The sequence below is a fragment of the Schistocerca gregaria genome, chromosome 2, assembly GCF_023897955.1.
Source record: "Schistocerca gregaria isolate iqSchGreg1 chromosome 2, iqSchGreg1.2, whole genome shotgun sequence".
In the NCBI taxonomy this organism is placed as follows: Eukaryota; Metazoa; Arthropoda; class Insecta; order Orthoptera; family Acrididae; genus Schistocerca; species Schistocerca gregaria.
Window position 1 is genome coordinate 968,214,752 of NC_064921.1, and position 24,205 is coordinate 968,238,956.

The following is a 24,205-nucleotide window of genomic DNA, read 5'->3' on the forward strand; positions in this document are numbered from 1 at the left end:
TGCTTCATTAGCCACGCAAACACTTCCTGAGGACGCTACATGCAATAAATCGCAGCTTATCGGTTTAATGTCAAGATGCAGCTCAATTTAAGTCTGCTAGAGGCACCCGGTTCCATGGTGTAATGGTTAGCACTCTGGACTTTGAATCCAGCGATCCGAGTTCGAGTCTCGGTGGAACCTGACTCTGTTTTGCGATCGTTTCTAGAAATGTGTACGAGCTGGTAGTTGGAATTGTATAACCAGAATTTTAGCTAGGATCATGTAATGCTAATTGTTATTAGCAGTCCACACGTGAATGGGGAACGCTCCAAATGCTTATGCTTTTGCTACTAGGATTAATAACGGCACGTAAGGGGTTCAACTGCGAGAAGACGACCTCAGCTGCTTGCCCCAGTATGTCTCCGTCTTGGGTGCTGCATGCGCGTGAATTTAACAAACGTGCATGCGATGTACTAGTTCCTGGGAAACGAATCGAATCGTTGTACGTGTCAGTCTTTAGGTATAGATATAAGTAATCGAAGACGGCTTAATCCTGCTCCGTAGATTGCTTTTCACAAGACGCACTTGCCAATATCATTGGCCGGTGGCCCGACACGCAGTTTGCCCTGTTGCATGGCTTACTTTCAGAGACTCGCTAGTTTATCGTATTGCTTGGTTGTCGCGAAAGTGAAAAGTAGGGCCTGCCCGGGATTTGAATCCGGGACCTCCTGCACCCAAAGCAGGAATAATACCCCTAGACCAACAGGCCGCACAAGGAAGCAGGTGTGCACCCCGCCACCTACTGAAATCTTGCCGCACTTGCTAGTTGCAGCATCCAATCTGGACCATATTCTGAAAGAGGTTTCTTAATCCGACTCCTACAACATGAGCTGTGCTGAGGACCAGTGTATGTGATGGCTGAAAGAGCTGCTTGAGTTGTGTGACAGTATGTCGATCGTGTGAAGTGCAAATGTTATCGTGTCACGCACCATCCGCCCACTACGTAGCGTTGCGTGACAGCACGCACTTTTCGACAGTACTCTGTGTCCATAGCTGTTTTCATAGCTAGGCTGCTTCCAACACAAGGCATCCACCATACGAAAGTGGCTGTTCCGCGATTTTGATTACCTGACCCTTAGACATCATTTCATGTACGAATACTGGCACGAATTCTCGCTACATTCCAAGTTGCTCCCTCCACTTTCAGCCTACTTGGTTGCGTCATTAGCCACGCAAACACTTCCTGAGGACGCTACATGCAATAAATCGCAGCTTATCGGTTTAATGTCAAGATGCTGCTCAATTTAAGTCTGCTAGAGGCACCCGGTTCCATGGTGTAATGGTTAGCACTCTGGACTTTGAATCCAGCGATCCGAGTTCGAGTCTTGGTGGAACCTGACTCTGTTTTGCGATCGTTTCTAGAAATGTGTACGAGCTGGTAGTTGGAATTGTATAACCAGAATTTTAGCTAGGATCATGTAATGCAAATTGTTAATAGCAGTCCACACGTGAATGGGGAACGCTCCAAATGCTTAAGCTTTTGCTACTAGGATTAATAACGGCACGTAAGGGGTTCAACTGCGAGAAGACGACCTCAGCTGCTTGCCCCAGCATGTCTCCGTCTTGGGTGCTGCATGCGCGTGAATTTAACAAACGTGCATGCGATGTACTAGTTCCTGGGAAACGAATCGAATCGTTGTACGTGTCAGTCTTTAGGTATAGATATAAGTAATCGAAGACGGCTTAATCCTGCTTCGTAGATTCCTTTTCACAAGACGCACTTGCCAATATCATTGGCCGGTGGCCCGACACGCAGTTTGCCCTGTTGCATGGCTTACTTTCAGAGACTCGCTAGTTTATCGTATTGCTTGGTTGTCGCGAAAGTGAAAAGTAGGGCCTTCCCGGGATTTGAACCCGGGACCTCCTGCACCCAAAGCAGGTATAATACCCCTAGACCAACAGGCCGCACAAGGAAGCAGGTGTGCACCCCGCCACCTACTGAGATCTTGCTGCACTTGCTAGTTGCAGCATCCAATCTGGACCATATTCTCAAAGATGTTTCTTAATCCGACTCCTACAACATGAGCTGTGCTGAGGACAAGTGTATGTGATGGCTGAAAGAGCTGCTTGAGTTTTTTGATAGTATGTCGATCGTGTGAAATGCAAATGTTATCGTGTCACGCACCATCCGCCCACTACGTGGCGTTGTGTGACAGCACGCACTTTTCGACAGTACTCTGTGTCCATAGCTGTTTTCATAGCTAGGCTGCTTCCAGCACAAGGCATCCACCATACGAAAGTGGCTGTTCCGCGATTTTGATTACCTGACCCTTAGACATCATTTCATGTACGAATACTGGCACGAATTCTCGCTACATTCCAAGTTGCTCCCTCCACTTTCAGCCTACTTGGTTGCTTCATTAGCCACGCAAACACTTCCTGAGGACGCTACATGCAATAAATCGCAGCTTATCGGTTTAATGTGAAGATGCAGCTCAATTTAAGTCTGCTAGAGGCACCCGGTTCCATGGTGTAATGGTTAGCACTCTGGACTTTGAATCCAGCGATCCGAGTTCGAGTCTCGGTGGAACCTGACTCTGTTTTGCGATCGTTTCTAGAAATGTGTACGAGCTGGTAGTTGGAATTGTATAACCAGAATTTTAGCTAGGATCATGTAATGCTAATTGTTATTAGCAGTCCACACGTGAATGGGGAACGCTCCAAATGCTTATGCTTTTGCTACTAGGATTAATAACGGCACGTAAGGGGTTCAACTGCGAGAAGACGACCTCAGCTGCTTGCCCCAGCATGTCTCCGTCTTGGGAGCTGCATGCGCGTGAATTTAACAAACGTGCATGCGATGTACTAGTTCCTGGGAAACGAATCGAATCGTTGTACGTGTCAGTCTTTAGGTATAGATATAAGTAATCGAAGACGGCTTAATCCTGCTCCGTAGATTGCTTTTCACAAGACGCACTTGCCAATATCATTGGCCGGTGGCCCGACACGCAGTTTGCCCTGTTGCATGGCTTACTTTCAGAGACTCGCTAGTTTATCGTATTGCTTGGTTGTCGCGAAAGTGAAAAGTAGGGCCTGCCCGGGATTTGAATCCGGGACCTCCTGCACCCAAAGCAGGAATAATACCCCTAGACCAACAGGCCGCACAAGGAAGCAGGTGTGCACCCCGCCACCTACTGAAATCTTGCCGCACTTGCTAGTTGCAGCATCCAATCTGGACCATATTCTGAAAGAGGTTTCTTAATCCGACACCTACAACATGAGCTGTGCTGAGGACCAGTGTATGTGATGGCTGAAAGAGCTGCTTGAGTTGTGTGACAGTATGTCGATCGTGTGAAGTGCAAATGTTATCGTGTCACGCACCATCCGCCCACTACGTGGCGTTGTGTGACAGCACGCACTTTTCGACAGTACTCTGTGTCCATAGCTGTTTTCATAGCTAGGCTGCTTCCAGCACAAGGCATCCACCATACGAAAGTGGCTGTTCCGCGATTTTGATTACCTGACCCTTAGACATCATTTCATGTACGAATACTGGCACGAATTCTCGCTACATTCCAAGTTGCTCCCTCCACTTTCAGCCTACTTGGTTGCTTCATTAGCCACGCAAACACTTCCTGAGGACGCTACATGCAATAAATCGCAGCTTATCGGTTTAATGTCAAGATGCAGCTCAATTTAAGTCTGCTAGAGGCACCCGGTTCCATGGTGTAATGGTTAGCACTCTGGACTTTGAATCCAGCGATCCGAGTTCGAGTCTCGGTGGAACCTGACTCTGTTTTGCGATCGTTTCTAGAAATGTGTACGAGCTGGTAGTTGGAATTGTATAACCAGAATTTTAGCTAGGATCATGTAATGCTAATTGGTATTAGCAGTCCACACGTGAATGGGGAACGCTCCAAATGCTTATGCTTTTGCTACTAGGATTAATAACGGCACGTAAGGGGTTCAACTGCGAGAAGACGACCTCAGCTGCTTGCCCCAGCATGTCTCCGTCTTGGGTGCTGCATGCGCGTGAATTTAACAAACGTGCATGCGATGTACTAGTTCCTGGGAAACGAATCGAATCGTTGTACGTGTCAGTCTTTAGGTATAGATATAAGTAATCGAAGACGGCTTAATCCTGCTCCGTAGATTGCTTTTCACAAGACGCACTTGCCAATATCATTGGCCGGTGGCCCGACACGCAGTTTGCCCTGTTGCATGGCTTACTTTCAGAGACTCGCTAGTTTATCGTATTGCTTGGTTGTCGCGAAAGTGAAAAGTAGGGCCTGCCCGGGATTTGAACCCGGGACCTCCTGCACCCAAAGCAGGAATAATACCCCTAGACCAACAGGCCGCACAAGGAAGCAGGTGTGCACCCCGCCACCTACTGAGATCTTGCCGCACTTGCTAGTTGCAGCATCCAATCTGGACCATATTCTGAAAGAGGTTTCTTAATCCGACTCCTACAACATGAGCTGTGCTGAGGACAAGTGTATGTGATGGCTGAAAGAGCTGCTTGAGTTTTTTGATAGTATGTCGATCGTGTGAAGTGCAAATGTTATCGTGTCACGCACCATCCGCCCACTACGTGGCGTTGTGTGACAGCACGCACTTTTCGACAGTACTCTGTGTCCATAGCTGTTTTCATAGCTAGGCTGCTTCCAGCACAAGGCATCCACCATACGAAAATGGCTGTTCCGCGATTTTGATTACCTGACCCTTTGACATCATTTCATGTACGAATACTGGCACGAATTCTCGCTACATTCCAAGTTGCTCCCTCCACTTTCAGCCTACTTGGTTGCTTCATTAGCCAAGCAAACACTTCCTGAGGACGCTACATGCAATAAATCGCAGCTTATCGGTTTAATGTCAAGATGCTGCTCAATTTAAGTCTGTCAGATGCACCCGGTTCCATGGTGTAATGGTTAGCACTCTGGACTTTGAATCCAGCGATCCGAGTTCGAGTCTCGGTGGAACCTGACTCTGTTTTGCGATCGTTTCTAGAAATGTGTACGAGCTGGTAGTTGGAATTGTATATCCAGAATTTTAGCTAGGATCATGTAATGCAAATTGTTAATAGCAGTCCACACGTGAATGGGGAACGCTCCAAATGCTTATGCTTTTGCTACTAGGATTAATAACGGCACGTAAGGGGTTCAACTGCGAGAAGACGACCTCAGCTGCTTGCCCCAGCATCTCTCCGTCTTGGGTGCTGCATGCGCGTGAATTTAACAAACGTGCATGCGATGTACTAGTTCCTGGGAAACGAATCGAATCGTTGTACGTGTCAGTCTTTAGGTATAGATATAAGTAATCGAAGACGGCTTAATCCTGCTTCGTAGATTGCTTTTCACAAGACGCACTTGCCAATATCATTGGCCGGTGGCCCGACACGCAGTTTGCCCTGTTGCATGGCTTACTTTCAGAGACTCGCTAGTTTATCGTATTGCTTGGTTGTCGCGAAAGTGAAAAGTAGGGCCTGCCCGAGATTTGAACCCGGGACCTCCTGCACCCAAAGCAGTAATAATACCCCTAGACCAACAGGCCGCACAAGGAAGCAGGTGTGCACCCCGCCACCTACTGAAATCTTGCCGCACTTGCTAGTTGCAGCATCCAATCTGGACCATATTCTCAAAGAGGTTTCTTAATCCGACACCTACAACATGAGCTGTGCTGAGGACCAGTGTATGTGATGGCTGAAAGAGCTGCTTGAGTTGTGTGACAGTATGTCGATCGTGTGAAGTGCAAATGTTATCGTGTCACGCACCATCCGCCCACTAGGTGGCGTGGTGTGACAGAACGCACTTTTCGACAGTACTCTGTGTCCATAGCTGTTTTCATAGCTAGGCTGCTTCCAGCACAAGGCATCCACCATACGAAAGTGGCTGTTCCGCGATTTTGATTACCTGACCCTTAGACATCATTTCATGTACGAATACTGGCACGAATTCTCGCTACATTCCAAGTTGCTCCCTCCACTTTCAGCCTACTTGGTTGCTTCATTAGCCACGTAAACACTTCCTGAGGACGCTACATGCAATAAATCGCAGCTTATCGGTTTAATGTCAAGATGCAGCTCAATTTAAGTCTGCTAGAGGCACCCGGTTCCATGGTGTAATGGTTAGCACTCTGGACTTTGAATCCAGCGATCCGAGTTCGAGTCTCGGTGGAACCTGACTCTGTTTTGCGATCGTTTCTAGAAATGTGTACGAGCTGGTAGTTGGAATTGTATAACCAGAATTTTAGCTAGGATCATGTAATGCTAATTGTTATTAGCAGTCCACACGTGAATGGGGAACGCTCCAAATGCTTATGCTTTTGCTACTAGGATTAATAACGGCACGTAAGGGGTTCAACTGCGAGAAGACGACCTCAGCTGCTTGCCCCAGCATGTCTCCGTCTTGGGTGCTGCATGCGCGTGAATTTAACAAACGTGCATGCGATGTACTAGTTCCTGGGAAACGAATCGAATCGTTGTACGTGTCAGTCTTTAGGTATAGATATAAGTAATCGAAGACGGCTTAATCCTGCTCCGTAGATTGCTTTTCACAAGACGCACTTGCCAATATCATTGGCCGGTGGCCCGACACGCAGTTTGCCCTGTTGCATGGCTTACTTTCAGAGACTCGCTAGTTTATCGTATTGCTTGGTTGTCGCGAAAGTGAAAAGTAGGGCCTGCCCGGGATTTGAATCCGGGACCTCCTGCACCCAAAGCAGGAATAATACCCCTAGACCAACAGGCCGCACAAGGAAGCAGGTGTGCACCCCGCCACCTACTGAAATCTTGCCGCACTTGCTAGTTGCAGCATCCAATCTGGACCATATTCTGAAAGAGGTTTCTTAATCCGACACCTACAACATGAGCTGTGCTGAGGACCAGTGTATGTGATGGCTGAAAGAGCTGCTTGAGTTGTGTGACAGTATGTCGATCGTGTGAAGTGCAAATGTTATCGTGTCACGCACCATCCGCCCACTACGTGGCGTTGTGTGACAGCACGCACTTTTCGACAGTACTCTGTGTCCATAGCTGTTTTCATAGCTAGGCTGCTTCCAGCACAAGGCATCCACCATACGAAAGTGGCTGTTCCGCGATTTTGATTACCTGACCCTTAGACATCATTTCATGTACGAATACTGGCACGAATTCTCGCTACATTCCAAGTTGCTCCCTCCACTTTCAGCCTACTTGGTTGCTTCATTAGCCACGCAAACACTTCCTGAGGACGCTACATGCAATAAATCGCAGCTTATCGGTTTAATGTCAAGATGCAGCTCAATTTAAGTCTGCTAGAGGCACCCGGTTCCATGGTGTAATGGTTAGCACTCTGGACTTTGAATCCAGCGATCCGAGTTCGAGTCTCGGTGGAACCTGACTCTGTTTTGCGATCGTTTCTAGAAATGTGTACGAGCTGGTAGTTGGAATTGTATAACCAGAATTTTAGCTAGGATCATGTAATGCTAATTGGTATTAGCAGTCCACACGTGAATGGGGAACGCTCCAAATGCTTATGCTTTTGCTACTAGGATTAATAACGGCACGTAAGGGGTTCAACTGCGAGAAGACGACCTCAGCTGCTTGCCCCAGCATGTCTCCGTCTTGGGTGCTGCATGCGCGTGAATTTAACAAACGTGCATGCGATGTACTAGTTCCTGGGAAACGAATCGAATCGTTGTACGTGTCAGTCTTTAGGTATAGATATAAGTAATCGAAGACGGCTTAATCCTGCTCCGTAGATTGCTTTTCACAAGACGCACTTGCCAATATCATTGGCCGGTGGCCCGACACGCAGTTTGCCCTGTTGCATGGCTTACTTTCAGAGACTCGCTAGTTTATCGTATTGCTTGGTTGTCGCGAAAGTGAAAAGTAGGGCCTGCCCGGGATTTGAATCCGGGACCTCCTGCACCCAAAGCAGGAATAATACCCCTAGACCAACAGGCCGCACAAGGAAGCAGGTGTGCACCCCGCCACCTACTGAGATCTTGCCGCACTTGCTAGTTGCAGCATCCAATCTGGACCATATTCTGAAAGAGGTTTCTTAATCCGACTCCTACAACATGAGCTGTGCTGAGGACAAGTGTATGTGATGGCTGAAAGAGCTGCTTGAGTTTTTTGATAGTATGTCGATCGTGTGAAGTGCAAATGTTATCGTGTCACGCACCATCCGCCCACTACGTGGCGTTGTGTGACAGCACGCACTTTTCGACAGTACTCTGTGTCCATAGCTGTTTTCATAGCTAGGCTGCTTCCAGCACAAGGCATCCACCATACGAAAATGGCTGTTCCGCGATTTTGATTACCTGACCCTTTGACATCATTTCATGTACGAATACTGGCACGAATTCTCGCTACATTCCAAGTTGCTCCCTCCACTTTCAGCCTACTTGGTTGCTTCATTAGCCAAGCAAACACTTCCTGAGGACGCTACATGCAATAAATCGCAGCTTATCGGTTTAATGTCAAGATGCTGCTCAATTTAAGTCTGTCAGATGCAGCCGGTTCCATGGTGTAATGGTTAGCACTCTGGACTTTGAATCCAGCGATCCGAGTTCGAGTCTCGGTGGAACCTGACTCTGTTTTGCGATCGTTTCTAGAAATGTGTACGAGCTGGTAGTTGGAATTGTATATCCAGAATTTTAGCTAGGATCATGTAATGCAAATTGTTAATAGCAGTCCACACGTGAATGGGGAACGCTCCAAATGCTTATGCTTTTGCTACTAGGATTAATAACGGCACGTAAGGGGTTCAACTGCGAGAAGACGACCTCAGCTGCTTGCCCCAGCATCTCTCCGTCTTGGGTGCTGCATGCGCGTGAATTTAACAAACGTGCATGCGATGTACTAGTTCCTGGGAAACGAATCGAATCGTTGTACGTGTCAGTCTTTAGGTATAGATATAAGTAATCGAAGACGGCTTAATCCTGCTTCGTAGATTGCTTTTCACAAGACGCACTTGCCAATATCATTGGCCGGTGGCCCGACACGCAGTTTGCCCTGTTGCATGGCTTACTTTCAGAGACTCGCTAGTTTATCGTATTGCTTGGTTGTCGCGAAAGTGAAAAGTAGGGCCTGCCCGAGATTTGAACCCGGGACCTCCTGCACCCAAAGCAGTAATAATACCCCTAGACCAACAGGCCGCACAAGGAAGCAGGTGTGCACCCCGCCACCTACTGAAATCTTGCCGCACTTGCTAGTTGCAGCATCCAATCTGGACCATATTCTCAAAGAGGTTTCTTAATCCGACACCTACAACATGAGCTGTGCTGAGGACCAGTGTATGTGATGGCTGAAAGAGCTGCTTGAGTTGTGTGACAGTATGTCGATCGTGTGAAGTGCAAATGTTATCGTGTCACGCACCATCCGCCCACTAGGTGGCGTGGTGTGACAGAACGCACTTTTCGACAGTACTCTGTGTCCATAGCTGTTTTCATAGCTAGGCTGCTTCCAGCACAAGGCATCCACCATACGAAAGTGGCTGTTCCGCGATTTTGATTACCTGACCCTTAGACATCATTTCATGTACGAATACTGGCACGAATTCTCGCTACATTCCAAGTTGCTCCCTCCACTTTCAGCCTACTTGGTTGCTTCATTAGCCACGTAAACACTTCCTGAGGACGCTACATGCAATAAATCGCAGCTTATCGGTTTAATGTCAAGATGCAGCTCAATTTAAGTCTGCTAGAGGCACCCGGTTCCATGGTGTAATGGTTAGCACTCTGGACGTTGAATCCAGCGATCCGAGTTCGAGTCTCGGTGGAACCTGACTCTCTTTTGCGATCGTTTCTAGAAATGTGTACGAGCTGGTAGTTGGAATTGTATAACCAGAATTTTAGCTAGGATCATGTAATGCTAATTGTTATTAGCAGTCCACACGTGAATGGGGAACGCTCCAAATGCTTATGCTTTTGCTACTAGGAATAATAACGGCATGTAAGGGGTTCAACTGCGAGAAGACGACCTCAGCTGCTTGCCCCAGCATGTCTCCGTCTTGGGTGCTGCATGCGCGTGAATTTAACAAACGTGCATGCGATGTACTAGTTCCTGGGAAACGAATCGAATCGTTGTACGTGTCAGTCTTTAGGTATAGATATAAGTAATCGAAGACGGCTTAATCCTGCTCCGTAGATTGCTTTTCACAAGACGCACTTGCCAATATCATTGGCCGGTGGCCCGACACGCAGTTTGCCCTGTTGCATGGCTTACTTTCAGAGACTCGCTAGTTTATCGTATTGCTTGGTTGTCGCGAAAGTGAAAAGTAGGGCCTGCCCGGGATTTGAATCCGGGACCTCCTGCACCCAAAGCAGGAATAATACCCCTAGACCAACAGGCCGCACAAGGAAGCAGGTGTGCACCCCGCCACCTACTGAGATCTTGCCGCACTTGCTAGTTGCAGCATCCAATCTGGACCATATTCTGAAAGAGGTTTCTTAATCCGACTCCTACAACATGAGCTGTGCTGAGGACCAGTGTATGTGATGGCTGAAAGAGCTGCTTGAGTTGTGTGACAGTATGTCGATCGTGTGAAGTGCAAATGTTATCGTGTCACGCACCATCCGCCCACTACGTAGCGTTGCGTGACAGCACGCACTTTTCGACAGTACTCTGTGTCCACAGCTGTTTTCATAGCTAGGCTGCTTCCAGCACAAGGCATCCACCATACGAAATTGGCTGTTCCGCGATTTTGATCACCTGACCCTTAGACATCATTTCATGTACGAATACTGGCAAGAATTCTCGCTACATTCCAAGTTGCTCCCTCCACTTTCAGCCTACTTGGTTGCGTCATTAGCCACGCAAACACTTCCTGAGGACGCTACATGCAATAAATCGCAGCTTATCGGTTTAATGTCAAGATGCTGCTCAATTTAAGTCTGCTAGAGGCACCCGGTTCCATGGTGTAATGGTTAGCACTCTGGACTTTGAATCCAGCGATCCGAGTTCGAGTCTCGGTGGAACCTGACTCTGTTTTGCGATCGTTTCTAGAAATGTGTACGAGCTGGTAGTTGGAATTGTATAACCAGAATTTTAGCTAGGATCATGTAATGCAAATTGTTAATAGCAGTCCACAAGTGAATGGGGAACGCTCCAAATGCTTAAGCTTTTGCTACTAGGATTAATAACGGCACGTAAGGGGTTCAACTGCGAGAAGACGACCTCAGCTGCTTGCCCCAGCATCTCTCCGTCTTGGGTGCTGCATGCGCGTGAATTTAACAAACGTGCATGCGATGTACTAGTTCCTGGGAAACGAATCGAATCGTTGTACGTGTCAGTCTTTAGGTATAGATATAAGTAATCGAAGACGGCTTAATCCTGCTTCGTAGATTGCTTTTCACAAGTCGCACTTGCCAATATCATTGGCCGGTGGCCCGACACGCAGTTTGCCCTGTTGCATGGCTTACTTTCAGAGACTCGCTAGTTTATCGTATTGCTTGGTTGTCGCGAAAGTGAAAAGTAGGGCCTGCCCGGGATTTGAACCCGGGACCTCCTGCACCCAAAGCAGGTATAATACCCCTAGACCAACAGGCCGCACAAGGAAGCAGGTGTGCACCCCGCCATCTACTGAGATCTTGCCGCACTTGCTAGTTGCAGCATCCAATCTGGACCATATTCTCAAAGATGTTTCTTAATCCGACTCCTACGACATGTTCTGTGCTGAGGACAAGTGTATGTGATGGCTGAAAGAGCTGCTTGAGTTTTTTGATAGTATGTCGATCGTGTGAAGTGCAAATGTTATCGTGTCACGCACCATCCGCCCACTACGTGGCGTTGTGTGACATCTCGCACTTTTCGACAGTACTCTGTGTCCATAGCTGTTTTCATAGCTAGGCTGCTTCCAGCACAAGGCATCCACCATACGAAAGTGGCTGTTCCGCGATTTTGATTACCTGACCCTTAGACATCATTTCATGTACGAATACTGGCACGAATTCTCGCTACATTCCAAGTTGCTCCCTCCACTTTCAGCCTACTTGGTTGCTTCATTAGCCACGTAAACACTTCCTGAGGACGCTACATGCAATAAATCGCAGCTTATCGGTTTAATGTCAAGATGCAGCTCAATTTAAGTCTGCTAGAGGCACCCGGTTCCATGGTGTAATGGTTAGCACTCTGGACTTTGAATCCAGCGATCCGAGTTCGAGTCTCGGTGGAACCTGACTCTGTTTTGCGATCGTTTCTAGAAATGTGTACGAGCTGGTAGTTGGAATTGTATAACCAGAATTTTAGCTAGGATCATGTAATGCTAATTGTTATTAGCAGTCCACACGTGAATGGGGAACGCTCCAAATGCTTATGCTTTTGCTACTAGGAATAATAACGGCATGTAAGGGGTTCAACTGCGAGAAGACGACCTCAGCTGCTTGCCCCAGCATGTCTCCGTCTTGGGTGCTGCATGCGCGTGAATTTAACAAACGTGCATGCGATGTACTAGTTCCTGGGAAACGAATCGAATCGTTGTACGTGTCAGTCTTTAGGTATAGATATAAGTAATCGAAGACGGCTTAATCCTGCTCCGTAGATTGCTTTTCACAAGACGCACTTGCCAATATCATTGGCCGGTGGCCCGACACGCAGTTTGCCCTGTTGCATGGCTTACTTTCAGAGACTCGCTAGTTTATCGTATTGCTTGGTTGTCGCGAAAGTGAAAAGTAGGGCCTGCCCGAGATTTGAACCCGGGACCTCCTGCACCCAAAGCAGTAATAATACCCCTAGACCAACAGGCCGCACAAGGAAGCAGGTGTGCACCCCGCCACCTACTGAAATCTTGCCGCACTTGCTAGTTGCAGCATCCAATCTGGACCATATTCTCAAAGAGGTTTCTTAATCCGACACCTACAACATGAGCTGTGCTGAGGACCAGTGTATGTGATGGCTGAAAGAGCTGCTTGAGTTGTGTGACAGTATGTCGATCGTGTGAAGTGCAAATGTTATCGTGTCACGCACCATCCGCCCACTAGGTGGCGTGGTGTGACAGAACGCACTTTTCGACAGTACTCTGTGTCCATAGCTGTTTTCATAGCTAGGCTGCTTCCAGCACAAGGCATCCACCATACGAAAGTGGCTGTTCCGCGATTTTGATTACCTGACCCTTAGACATCATTTCATGTACGAATACTGGCACGAATTCTCGCTACATTCCAAGTTGCTCCCTCCACTTTCAGCCTACTTGGTTGCTTCATTAGCCACGTAAACACTTCCTGAGGACGCTACATGCAATAAATCGCAGCTTATCGGTTTAATGTCAAGATGCAGCTCAATTTAAGTCTGCTAGAGGCACCCGGTTCCATGGTGTAATGGTTAGCACTCTGGACTTTGAATCCAGCGATCCGAGTTCGAGTCTCGGTGGAACCTGACTCTGTTTTGCGATCGTTTCTAGAAATGTGTACGAGCTGGTAGTTGGAATTGTATAACCAGAATTTTAGCTAGGATCATGTAATGCTAATTGTTATTAGCAGTCCACACGTGAATGGGGAACGCTCCAAATGCTTATGCTTTTGCTACTAGGAATAATAACGGCATGTAAGGGGTTCAACTGCGAGAAGACGACCTCAGCTGCTTGCCCCAGCATGTCTCCGTCTTGGGTGCTGCATGCGCGTGAATTTAACAAACGTGCATGCGATGTACTAGTTCCTGGGAAACGAATCGAATCGTTGTACGTGTCAGTCTTTAGGTATAGATATAAGTAATCGAAGACGGCTTAATCCTGCTCCGTAGATTGCTTTTCACAAGACGCACTTGCCAATATCATTGGCCGGTGGCCCGACACGCAGTTTGCCCTGTTGCATGGCTTACTTTCAGAGACTCGCTAGTTTATCGTATTGCTTGGTTGTCGCGAAAGTGAAAAGTAGGGCCTGCCCGGGATTTGAATCCGGGACCTCCTGCACCCAAAGCAGGAATAATACCCCTAGACCAACAGGCCGCACAAGGAAGCAGGTGTGCACCCCGCCACCTACTGAGATCTTGCCGCACTTGCTAGTTGCAGCATCCAATCTGGACCATATTCTGAAAGAGGTTTCTTAATCCGACTCCTACAACATGAGCTGTGCTGAGGACCAGTGTATGTGATGGCTGAAAGAGCTGCTTGAGTTGTGTGACAGTATGTCGATCGTGTGAAGTGCAAATGTTATCGTGTCACGCACCATCCGCCCACTACGTAGCGTTGCGTGACAGCACGCACTTTTCGACAGTACTCTGTGTCCACAGCTGTTTTCATAGCTAGGCTGCTTCCAGCACAAGGCATCCACCATACGAAAGTGGCTGTTCCGCGATTTTGATCACCTGACCCTTAGACATCATTTCATGTACGAATACTGGCAAGAATTCTCGCTACATTCCAAGTTGCTCCCTCCACTTTCAGCCTACTTGGTTGCGTCATTAGCCACGCAAACACTTCCTGAGGACGCTACATGCAATAAATCGCAGCTTATCGGTTTAATGTCAAGATGCTGCTCAATTTAAGTCTGCTAGAGGCACCCGGTTCCATGGTGTAATGGTTAGCACTCTGGACTTTGAATCCAGCGATCCGAGTTCGAGTCTCGGTGGAACCTGACTCTGTTTTGCGATCGTTTCTAGAAATGTGTACGAGCTGGTAGTTGGAATTGTATAACCAGAATTTTAGCTAGGATCATGTAATGCAAATTGTTAATAGCAGTCCACAAGTGAATGGGGAACGCTCCAAATGCTTAAGCTTTTGCTACTAGGATTAATAACGGCACGTAAGGGGTTCAACTGCGAGAAGACGACCTCAGCTGCTTGCCCCAGCATCTCTCCGTCTTGGGTGCTGCATGCGCGTGAATTTAACAAACGTGCATGCGATGTACTAGTTCCTGGGAAACGAATCGAATCGTTGTACGTGTCAGTCTTTAGGTATAGATATAAGTAATCGAAGACGGCTTAATCCTGCTTCGTAGATTGCTTTTCACAAGTCGCACTTGCCAATATCATTGGCCGGTGGCCCGACACGCAGTTTGCCCTGTTGCATGGCTTACTTTCAGAGACTCGCTAGTTTATCGTATTGCTTGGTTGTCGCGAAAGTGAAAAGTAGGGCCTGCCCGGGATTTGAACCCGGGACCTCCTGCACCCAAAGCAGGTATAATACCCCTAGACCAACAGGCCGCACAAGGAAGCAGGTGTGCACCCCGCCACCTACTGAGATCTTGCCGCACTTGCTAGTTGCAGCATCCAATCTGGGCCATATTCTGAAAGAGGTTTCTTAATCCGACTCCTACAACATGAGCTGTGCTGAGGACCAGTGTATGTGATGGCTGAAAGAGCTGCTTGAGTTTTTTGATAGTATGTCGATCGTGTGAAGTGCAAATGTTATCGTGTCACGCACCATCCGCCCACTACGTGGCGTTGTGTGACATCTCGCACTTTTCGACAGTACTCTGTGTCCATAGCTGTTTTCATAGCTAGGCTGCTTCCAGCACAAGGCATCCACCATACGAAAGTGGCTGTTCCGCGATTTTGATTACCTGACCCTTAGACATCATTTCATGTACGAATACTGGCACGAATTCTCGCTACATTCCAAGTTGCTCCCTCCACTTTCAGCCTACTTGGTTGCTTCATTAGCCACGCAAACACTTCCTGAGGACGCTACATGCAATAAATCGCAGCTTATCGGTTTAATGTCAAGATGCAGCTCAATTTAAGTCTGCTAGAGGCACCCGGTTCCATGGTGTAATGGTTAGCACTCTGGACTTTGAATCCAGCGATCCGAGTTCGAGTCTCGGTGGAACCTGACTCTGTTTTGCGATCGTTTCTAGAAATGTGTACGAGCTGGTAGTTGGAATTGTATATCCAGAATTTTAGCTAGGATCATGTAATGCAAATTGTTAATAGCAGTCCACACGTGAATGGGGAACGCTCCAAATGCTTATGCTTTTGCTACTAGGATTAATAACGGCACGTAAGGGGTTCAACTGCGAGAAGACGACCTCAGCTGCTTGCCCCAGCATCTCTCCGTCTTGGGTGCTGCATGCGCGTGAATTTAACAAACGTGCATGCGATGTACTAGTTCCTGGGAAACGAATCGAATCGTTGTACGTGTCAGTCTTTAGGTATAGATATAAGTAATCGAAGACGGCTTAATCCTGCTTCGTAGATTGCTTTTCACAAGACGCACTTGCCAATATCATTGGCCGGTGGCCCGACACGCAGTTTGCCCTGTTGCATGGCTTACTTTCAGAGACTCGCTAGTTTATCGTATTGCTTGGTTGTCGCGAAAGTGAAAAGTAGGGCCTGCCCTGGATTTGAATCCGGGACCTCCTGCAACCAAAGCAGGAATAATACCCCTATACCAACAGGCCGCACAAGGAAGCAGATGTACACCCCGCCACCTACTGAGATCTTGCCGCACTTGCTAGTTGCAGCATCCAATCTGGACCATATTCTGAAAGAGGTTTCTTAATCCGACTCCTACAACATGAGCTGTGCTGAGGACCAGTGTATGTGATGGCTGAAAGAGCTGCTTGAGTTGTGTGACAGTATGTCGATCGTGTGAAGTGCAAATGTTATCGTGTCACGCACCATCCGCCCACTACGTAGCGTTGCGTGACAGCACGCACTTTTCGACAGTACTCTGTGTCCATAGCTGTTTTCATAGCTAGGCAGCTTCCAACACAAGGCATCCACCATACGAAAGTGGCTGTTCCGCGATTTTGATTACCTGACCCTTAGACATCATTTCATGTACGAATACTGGCAAGAATTCTCGCTACATTCCAAGTTGCTCCCTCCACTTTCAGCCTACTTGGTTGCGTCATTAGCCACGCAAACACTTCCTGAGGACGCTACATGCAATAAATCGCAGCTTATCGGTTTAATGTCAAGATGCTGCTCAATTTAAGTCTGCTAGAGGCACCCGGTTCCATGGTGTAATGGTTAGCACTCTGGACTTTGAATCCAGCGATCCGAGTTCGAGTCTCGGTGGAACCTGACTCTGTTTTGCGATCGTTTCTAGAAATGTGTACGAGCTGGTAGTTGGAATTGTATAACCAGAATTTTAGCTAGGATCATGTAATGCTAATTGTTATTAGCAGTCCACACGTGAATGGGGAACGCTCCAAATGCTTATGCTTTTGCTACTAGGATTAATAACGGTACGTAAGGGGTTCAACTGCGAGAAGACGACCTCAGCTGCTTGCCCCAGCATGTCTCCGTCTTGGGTGCTGCATGCGCGTGAATTTAACAAACGTGCATGCGATGTACTAGTTCCTGGGAAACGAATCGAATCGTTGTACGTGTCAGTCTTTAGGTATAGATATAAGTAATCGAAGACGGCTTAATCCTGCTTCGTAGATTGCTTTTCACAAGACGCACTTGCCAATATCATTGGCCGGTGGCCCGACACGCAGTTTGCCCTGTTGCATGGCTTACTTTCAGAGACTCGCTAGTTTATCGTATTGCTTGGTTGTCGCGAAAGTGAAAAGTAGGGCCTGCCCGGGATTTGAACCCGGGACCTCCTGCACCCAAAGCAGGTATAATACCCCTAGACCAACAGGCCGCACAAGGAAGCAGGTGTGCACCCCGCCACCTACTGAGATCTTGCTGCACTTGCTAGTTGCAGCATCCAATCTGGACCATATTCTCAAAGATGTTTCTTAATCCGACTCCTACAACATGAGCTGTGCTGAGGACAAGTGTATGTGATGGCTGAAAGAGCTGCTTGAGTTTTTTGATAGTATGTCGATCGTGTGAAATGCAAATGTTATCGTGTCACGCACCATCCGCCCACTACGTGGCGTTGTGTGACATCTCGCACTTTTCGACAGTACTCTGTGTCCATAGCTGTTTTCATAGCTAGGCTGCTTCCAGCACAAGGCATCCACCATACGAAAGTGGCTGTTCCGCGATTTTGATTACCTGACCCTTAGACATCATTTCATGTACGAATACTGGCACGAATTCTCGCTACATTCCAAGTTGCTCCCTCCACTTTCAGCCTACTTGGTTGCTTCATTAGCCACGCAAACACTTCCTGAGGACGCTACATGCAATAAATCGCAGCTTATCGGTTTAATGTCAAGATGCAGCTCAATTTAAGTCTGCTAGAGGCACCCGGTTCCATGGTGTAATGGTTAGCACTCTGGACTTTGAATCCAGCGATCCGAGTTCGAGTCTCGGTGGAACCTGACTCTGTTTTGCGATCGTTTCTAGAAATGTGTACGAGCTGGTAGTTGGAATTGTATATCCAGAATTTTAGCTAGGATCATGTAATGCAAATTGTTAATAGCAGTCCACACGTGAATGGGGAACGCTCCAAATGCTTATGCTTTTGCTACTAGGATTAATAACGGCACGTAAGGGGTTCAACTGCGAGAAGACGACCTCAGCTGCTTGCCCCAGCATCTCTCCGTCTTGGGTGCTGCATGCGCGTGAATTTAACAAACGTGCATGCGATGTACTAGTTCCTGGGAAACGAATCGAATCGTTGTACGTGTCAGTCTTTAGGTATAGATATAAGTAATCGAAGACGGCTTAATCCTGCTTCGTAGATTGCTTTTCACAAGACGCACTTGCCAATATCATTGGCCGGTGGCCCGACACGCAGTTTGCCCTGTTGCATGGCTTACTTTCAGAGACTCGCTAGTTTATCGTATTGCTTGGTTGTCGCGAAAGTGAAAAGTAGGGCCTGCCCTGGATTTGAATCCGGGACCTCCTGCAACCAAAGCAGGAATAATACCCCTATACCAACAGGCCGCACAAGGAAGCAGATGTACACCCCGCCACCTACTGAGATCTTGCCGCACTTGCTAGTTGCAGCATCCAATCTGGACCATATTCTGAAAGAGGTTTCTTAATCCGACTCCTACAACATGAGCTGTGCTGAGGACCAGTGTATGTGATGGCTGAAAGAGCTGCTTGAGTTGTGTGACAGTATGTCGATCGTGTGAAGTGCAAATGTTATCGTGTCACGCACCATCCGCCCACTACGTAGCGTTGCGTGACAGCACGCACTTTTCGACAGTACTCTGTGTCCATAGCTGTTTTCATAGCTAGGCAGCTTCCAACACAAGGCATCCACCATACGAAAGTGGCTGTTCCGCGATTTTGATTACCTGACCCTTAGACATCATTTCATGTACGAATACTGGCAAGAATTCTCGCTACATTCCAAGTTGCTCCCTCCACTTTCAGCCTACTTGGTTGCGTCATTAGCCACGCAAACACTTCCTGAGGACGCTACATGCAATAAATCGCAGCTTATCGGTTTAATGTCAAGATGCTGCTCAATTTAAGTCTGCTAGAGGCACCCGGTTCCATGGTGTAATGGTTAGCACTCTGGACTTTGAATCCAGCGATCCGAGTTCGAGTCTCGGTGGAACCTGACTCTGTTTTGCGATCGTTTCTAGAAATGTGTACGAGCTGGTAGTTGGAATTGTATAACCAGAATTTTAGCTAGGATCATGTAATGCTAATTGTTATTAGCAGTCCACACGTGAATGGGGAACGCTCCAAATGCTTATGCTTTTGCTACTAGGATTAATAACGGTACGTAAGGGGTTCAACTGCGAGAAGACGACCTCAGCTGCTTGCCCCAGCATGTCTCCGTCTTGGGTGCTGCATGCGCGTGAATTTAACAAACGTGCATGCGATGTACTAGTTCCTGGGAAACGAATCGAATCGTTGTACGTGTCAGTCTTTAGGTATAGATATAAGTAATCGAAGACGGCTTAATCCTGCTTCGTACATTGCTTTTCACAAGACGCACTTGCCAATATCATTGGCCGGTGGCCCGACACGCAGTTTGCCCTGTTGCATGGCTTACTTTCAGAGACTCGCTAGTTTATCGTATTGCTTGGTTGTCGCGAAAGTGAAAAGTAGGGCCTGCCCGGGATTTGAACCCGGGACCTCCTGCACCCAAAGCAGGTATAATACCCCTAGACCAACAGGCCGCACAAGGAAGCAGGTGTGCACCCCGCCACCTACTGAGATCTTGCTGCACTTGCTAGTTGCAGCATCCAATCTGGACCATATTCTCAAAGATGTTTCTTAATCCGACTCCTACAACATGAGCTGTGCTGAGGACAAGTGTATGTGATGGCTGAAAGAGCTGCTTGAGTTTTTTGATAGTATGTCGATCGTGTGAAATGCAAATGTTATCGTGTCACGCACCATCCGCCCACTACGTGGCGTTGTGTGACATCTCGCACTTTTCGACAGTACTCTGTGTCCATAGCTGTTTTCATAGCTAGGCTGCTTCCAGCACAAGGCATCCACCATACGAAAGTGGCTGTTCCGCGATTTTGATTACCTGACCCTTTGACATCATTTCATGTACGAATACTGGCACGAATTCTCGCTACATTCCAAGTTGCTCCCTCCACTTTCAGCCTACTTGGTTGCTTCATTAGCCAAGCAAACACTTCCTGAGGACGCTACATGCAATAAATCGCAGCTTATCGGTTTAATGTCAAGATGCTGCTCAATTTAAGTCTGTCAGAGGCACCCGGTTCCATGGTGTAATGGTTAGCACTCTGGACTTTGAATCCAGCGATCCGAGTTCGAGTCTCGGTGGAACCTGACTCTGTTTTGCGATCGTTTCTAGAAATGTGTACGAGCTGGTAGTTGGAATTGTATATCCAGAATTTTAGCTAGGATCATGTAATGCAAATTGTTAATAGCAGTCCACACGTGAATGGGGAACGCTCCAAATGCTTATGCTTTTGCTACTAGGATTAATAACGGCACGTAAGGGGTTCAACTGCGAGAAGACGACCTCAGCTGCTTGCCCCAGCATCTCTCCGTCTTGGGTGCTGCATGCGCGTGAATTTAACAAACGTGCATGCGATGTACTAGTTCCTGGGAAACGAATCGAATCGTTGTACGTGTCAGTCTTTAGGTATAGATATAAGTAATCGAAGACGGCTTAATCCTGCTTCGTAGATTGCTTTTCACAAGACGCACTTGCCAATATCATTGGCCGGTGGCCCGACACGCAGTTTGCCCTGTTGCATGGCTTACTTTCAGAGACTCGCTAGTTTATCGTATTGCTTGGTTGTCGCGAAAGTGAAAAGTAGGGCCTGCCCGGGATTTGAACCCGGGACCTCCTGCATCCAAAGCAGTAATAATACCCCTAGACCAACAGGCCGCACAAGGAAGCAGGTGTGCACCCCGCCACCTACTGAAATCTTGCCGCACTTGCTAGTTGCAGCATCCAATCTGGACCATATTCTCAAAGAGGTTTCTTAATCCGACACCTACAACATGAGCTGTGCTGAGGACCAGTGTATGTGATGGCTGAAAGAGCTGCTTGAGTTGTGTGACAGTATGTCGATCGTGTGAAGTGCAAATGTTATCGTGTCACGCACCATCCGCCCACTAGGTGGCGTGGTGTGACAGAACGCACTTTTCGACAGTACTCTGTGTCCATAGCTGTTTTCATAGCTAGGCTGCTTCCAGCACAAGGCATCCACCATACGAAAGTGGCTGTTCCGCGATTTTGATTACCTGACCCTTAGACATCATTTCATGTACGAATACTGGCACGAATTCTCGCTACATTCCAAGTTGCTCCCTCCACTTTCAGCCTACTTGGTTGCTTCATTAGCCACGCAAACACTTCCTGAGGACGCTACATGCAATAAATCGCAGCTTATCGGTTTAATGTCAAGATGCAGCTCAATTTAAGTCTGCTAGAGGCACCCGGTTCCATGGTGTAATGGTTAGCACTCTGGACTTTGAATCCAGCGATCCGAGTTCGAGTCTCGGTGGAACCTGACTCTGTTTTGCGATCGTTTCTAGAAATGTGTACGAGCTGGTAGTTGGAATTGTATAACCAGAATTTTAGCTAGGATCATGTAATGCTAATTGTTATTAGCAGTCCACACGTGAATGGGGAACGCTCCAAATGCTTATGCTTTTGCTACTAGGATTAATAACGGCATGTAAGGGGTTCAACTGCGAGAAGAAGACCTCAGCTGCTTGCCCCAGCATGTCTCCGTCTTGGGTGCTGCATGCGCGTGAATTTAACAAACGTGCATGCGATGTACTAGTTCCTGGGAAACGAATCGAATCGTTGTACGTGTCAGTCTTTAGGTATAGATATAAGTAATCGAAGACGGCTTAATCCTGCTCCGTAGATTGCTTTTCACAAGACGCACTTGCCAATATCATTGGCCGGTGGCCCGACACGCAGTTTGCCCTGTTGCATGGCTTACTTTCAGAGACTCGCTAGTTTATCGTATTGCTTGGTTGTCGCGAAAGTGAAAAGTAGGGCCTGCCCGGGATTTGAATCCGGGACCTCCTGCACCCAAAGCAGGAATAATACCCCTAGACCAACAGGCCGCACAAGAAAGCAGGTGTGCACCCCGCCACCTACTGAGATCTTGCCGCACTTGCTAGTTGCAGCATCCAATCTGGACCATATTCTGAAAGAGGTTTCTTAATCCGACTCCTACAACATGAGCTGTGCTGAGGACCAGTGTATGTGATGGCTGAAAGAGCTGCTTGAGTTGTGTGACAGTATGTCGATCGTGTGAAGTGCAAATGTTATCGTGTCACGCACCATCCGCCCACTACGTAGCGTTGCGTGACAGCACGCACTTTTCGACAGTACTCTGTGTCCACAGCTGTTTTCATAGCTAGGCTGCTTCCAGCACAAGGCATCCACCATACGAAAGTGGCTGTTCCGCGATTTTGATTACCTGACCCTTAGACATCATTTCATGTACGAATACTGGCGAGAATTCTCGCTACATTCCAAGTTGCTCCCTCCACTTTCAGCCTACTTGGTTGCGTCATTAGCCACGCAAACACTTCCTGAGGACGCTACATGCAATAAATCGCAGCTTATCGGTTTAATGTCAAGATGCTGCTCAATTTAAGGCTGCTAGAGGCACCCGGTTCCATGGTGTAATGGTTAGCACTCTGGACTTTGAATCCAGCGATCCGAGTTCGAATCTCGGTGGAACCTGACTCTGTTTTGCGATCGTTTCTAGAAATGTGTACGAGCTGGTAGTTGGAATTGTATAACCAGAATTTTAGCTAGGATCATGTAATGCAAATTGTTAATAGCAGTCCACACGTGAATGGGGAACGCTCCAAATGCTTAAGCTTTTGTTACTAGGATTAATAACGGCACGTAAGGGGTTCAACTGCGAGAAGACGACCTCAGCTGCTTGCCCCAGCATCTCTCCGTCTTGGGTGCTGCATGCGCGTGAATTTAACAAACGTGCATGCGATGTACTAGTTCCTGGGAAACGAATCGAATCGTTGTACGTGTCAGTCTTTAGGTATAGATATAAGTAATCGAAGACGGCTTAATCCTGCTCCGTAGATTGCTTTTCACAAGTCGCACTTGCCAATATCATTGGCCGGTGGCCCGACACGCAGTTTGCCCTGTTGCATGGCTTACTTTCAGAGACTCGCTAGTTTATCGTATTGCTTGGTTGTCGCGAAAGTGAAAAGTAGGGCCTGCCCGGGATTTGAACCCGGGAACTCCTGCACCCAAAGCAGGTATAATACCCCTAGACCAACAGGCCGCACAAGGAAGCAGGTGTGCACCCCGCCACCTACTGAGATCTTGCCGCACTTGCTAGTTGCAGCATCCAATCTGGACCATATTCTCAAAGATGTTTCTTAATCCGACTCCTACAACAAGAGCTGTGCTGAGGTCAAGTGTATGTGATGGCTGAAAGAGCTGCTTGAGTTTTTTGATAGTATGTCGATCGTGTGAAGTGCAAATGTTATCGTGTCACGCACCATCCGCCCACTACGTGGCGTTGTGTGACAGCACGCACTTTCCGACAGTACTCTGTGTCCATAGCTGTTTTCATAGCTAGGCTGCTTCCAGCACAAGGCATCCACCATACGAAAGTGGCTGTTCCGCGATTTTGATTACCTGACCCTTTGACATCATTTCATGTACGAATACTGGCACGAATTCTCGCTACATTCCAAGTTGCTCCCTCCACTTTCAGCCTACTTGGTTGCTTCATTAGCCAAGCAAACACTTCCTGAGGACGCTACATGCAATAAATCGCAGCTTATCGGTTTAATGTCAAGATGCTGCTCAATTTAAGTCTGTCAGAGGCACCCGGTTGCATGGTGTAATGGTTAGCACTCTGGACTTTGAATCCAGCGATCCGAGTTCGAGTCTCGGTGGAACCTGACTCTGTTTTGCGATCGTTTCTAGAAATGTGTACGAGCTGGTAGTTGGAATTGTATATCCAGAATTTTAGCTAGGATCATGTAATGCAAATTGTTAATAGCAGT

The 24,205-nt window shown here is 47.7% G+C and overlaps 26 non-coding genes across 26 annotated transcripts; 21 read left to right on the top strand and 5 right to left on the bottom strand.

Moving 5' to 3' along the window:
• The first annotated feature begins 108 nt into the window (after window positions 1–108).
• Window positions 109–180, top strand: Trnaq-uug (transfer RNA glutamine (anticodon UUG)). Its single transcript has one exon. It is a non-coding gene; the product is annotated as a tRNA-Gln (tRNA).
• A 1,124-nt stretch (window positions 181–1,304) lies between these two features.
• On the top strand, window positions 1,305–1,376 carry Trnaq-uug (transfer RNA glutamine (anticodon UUG)). The gene has a single exon. It is a non-coding gene; the product is annotated as a tRNA-Gln (tRNA).
• Window positions 1,377–2,500: 1,124 nt separating this feature from the next.
• Trnaq-uug (transfer RNA glutamine (anticodon UUG)) lies at window positions 2,501–2,572 on the top strand. Its single transcript has one exon. It is a non-coding gene; the product is annotated as a tRNA-Gln (tRNA).
• Window positions 2,573–3,696: 1,124 nt separating this feature from the next.
• Window positions 3,697–3,768, top strand: Trnaq-uug (transfer RNA glutamine (anticodon UUG)). Its single transcript has one exon. It is a non-coding gene; the product is annotated as a tRNA-Gln (tRNA).
• Window positions 3,769–4,264: 496 nt separating this feature from the next.
• On the bottom strand, window positions 4,265–4,336 carry Trnap-ugg (transfer RNA proline (anticodon UGG)). The gene has a single exon. It is a non-coding gene; the product is annotated as a tRNA-Pro (tRNA).
• A 556-nt stretch (window positions 4,337–4,892) lies between these two features.
• Window positions 4,893–4,964, top strand: Trnaq-uug (transfer RNA glutamine (anticodon UUG)). The gene has a single exon. It is a non-coding gene; the product is annotated as a tRNA-Gln (tRNA).
• A 1,124-nt stretch (window positions 4,965–6,088) lies between these two features.
• Window positions 6,089–6,160, top strand: Trnaq-uug (transfer RNA glutamine (anticodon UUG)). Its single transcript has one exon. It is a non-coding gene; the product is annotated as a tRNA-Gln (tRNA).
• A 1,124-nt stretch (window positions 6,161–7,284) lies between these two features.
• Window positions 7,285–7,356, top strand: Trnaq-uug (transfer RNA glutamine (anticodon UUG)). The gene has a single exon. It is a non-coding gene; the product is annotated as a tRNA-Gln (tRNA).
• Window positions 7,357–8,480: 1,124 nt separating this feature from the next.
• Trnaq-uug (transfer RNA glutamine (anticodon UUG)) lies at window positions 8,481–8,552 on the top strand. Its single transcript has one exon. It is a non-coding gene; the product is annotated as a tRNA-Gln (tRNA).
• A 1,124-nt stretch (window positions 8,553–9,676) lies between these two features.
• Trnaq-uug (transfer RNA glutamine (anticodon UUG)) lies at window positions 9,677–9,748 on the top strand. Its single transcript has one exon. It is a non-coding gene; the product is annotated as a tRNA-Gln (tRNA).
• Window positions 9,749–10,872: 1,124 nt separating this feature from the next.
• On the top strand, window positions 10,873–10,944 carry Trnaq-uug (transfer RNA glutamine (anticodon UUG)). Its single transcript has one exon. It is a non-coding gene; the product is annotated as a tRNA-Gln (tRNA).
• A 496-nt stretch (window positions 10,945–11,440) lies between these two features.
• On the bottom strand, window positions 11,441–11,512 carry Trnap-ugg (transfer RNA proline (anticodon UGG)). The gene has a single exon. It is a non-coding gene; the product is annotated as a tRNA-Pro (tRNA).
• Window positions 11,513–12,068: 556 nt separating this feature from the next.
• Window positions 12,069–12,140, top strand: Trnaq-uug (transfer RNA glutamine (anticodon UUG)). The gene has a single exon. It is a non-coding gene; the product is annotated as a tRNA-Gln (tRNA).
• A 1,124-nt stretch (window positions 12,141–13,264) lies between these two features.
• Trnaq-uug (transfer RNA glutamine (anticodon UUG)) lies at window positions 13,265–13,336 on the top strand. The gene has a single exon. It is a non-coding gene; the product is annotated as a tRNA-Gln (tRNA).
• A 1,124-nt stretch (window positions 13,337–14,460) lies between these two features.
• On the top strand, window positions 14,461–14,532 carry Trnaq-uug (transfer RNA glutamine (anticodon UUG)). Its single transcript has one exon. It is a non-coding gene; the product is annotated as a tRNA-Gln (tRNA).
• A 496-nt stretch (window positions 14,533–15,028) lies between these two features.
• Trnap-ugg (transfer RNA proline (anticodon UGG)) lies at window positions 15,029–15,100 on the bottom strand. The gene has a single exon. It is a non-coding gene; the product is annotated as a tRNA-Pro (tRNA).
• Window positions 15,101–15,656: 556 nt separating this feature from the next.
• Window positions 15,657–15,728, top strand: Trnaq-uug (transfer RNA glutamine (anticodon UUG)). The gene has a single exon. It is a non-coding gene; the product is annotated as a tRNA-Gln (tRNA).
• A 1,124-nt stretch (window positions 15,729–16,852) lies between these two features.
• Window positions 16,853–16,924, top strand: Trnaq-uug (transfer RNA glutamine (anticodon UUG)). Its single transcript has one exon. It is a non-coding gene; the product is annotated as a tRNA-Gln (tRNA).
• Window positions 16,925–17,420: 496 nt separating this feature from the next.
• Trnap-ugg (transfer RNA proline (anticodon UGG)) lies at window positions 17,421–17,492 on the bottom strand. The gene has a single exon. It is a non-coding gene; the product is annotated as a tRNA-Pro (tRNA).
• Window positions 17,493–18,048: 556 nt separating this feature from the next.
• Trnaq-uug (transfer RNA glutamine (anticodon UUG)) lies at window positions 18,049–18,120 on the top strand. The gene has a single exon. It is a non-coding gene; the product is annotated as a tRNA-Gln (tRNA).
• Window positions 18,121–19,244: 1,124 nt separating this feature from the next.
• On the top strand, window positions 19,245–19,316 carry Trnaq-uug (transfer RNA glutamine (anticodon UUG)). The gene has a single exon. It is a non-coding gene; the product is annotated as a tRNA-Gln (tRNA).
• Window positions 19,317–19,812: 496 nt separating this feature from the next.
• Window positions 19,813–19,884, bottom strand: Trnap-ugg (transfer RNA proline (anticodon UGG)). The gene has a single exon. It is a non-coding gene; the product is annotated as a tRNA-Pro (tRNA).
• Window positions 19,885–20,440: 556 nt separating this feature from the next.
• Trnaq-uug (transfer RNA glutamine (anticodon UUG)) lies at window positions 20,441–20,512 on the top strand. Its single transcript has one exon. It is a non-coding gene; the product is annotated as a tRNA-Gln (tRNA).
• Window positions 20,513–21,636: 1,124 nt separating this feature from the next.
• Window positions 21,637–21,708, top strand: Trnaq-uug (transfer RNA glutamine (anticodon UUG)). The gene has a single exon. It is a non-coding gene; the product is annotated as a tRNA-Gln (tRNA).
• Window positions 21,709–22,832: 1,124 nt separating this feature from the next.
• On the top strand, window positions 22,833–22,904 carry Trnaq-uug (transfer RNA glutamine (anticodon UUG)). Its single transcript has one exon. It is a non-coding gene; the product is annotated as a tRNA-Gln (tRNA).
• Window positions 22,905–24,028: 1,124 nt separating this feature from the next.
• Window positions 24,029–24,100, top strand: Trnaq-uug (transfer RNA glutamine (anticodon UUG)). Its single transcript has one exon. It is a non-coding gene; the product is annotated as a tRNA-Gln (tRNA).
• The last annotated feature ends 105 nt before the right edge of the window (window positions 24,101–24,205 follow it).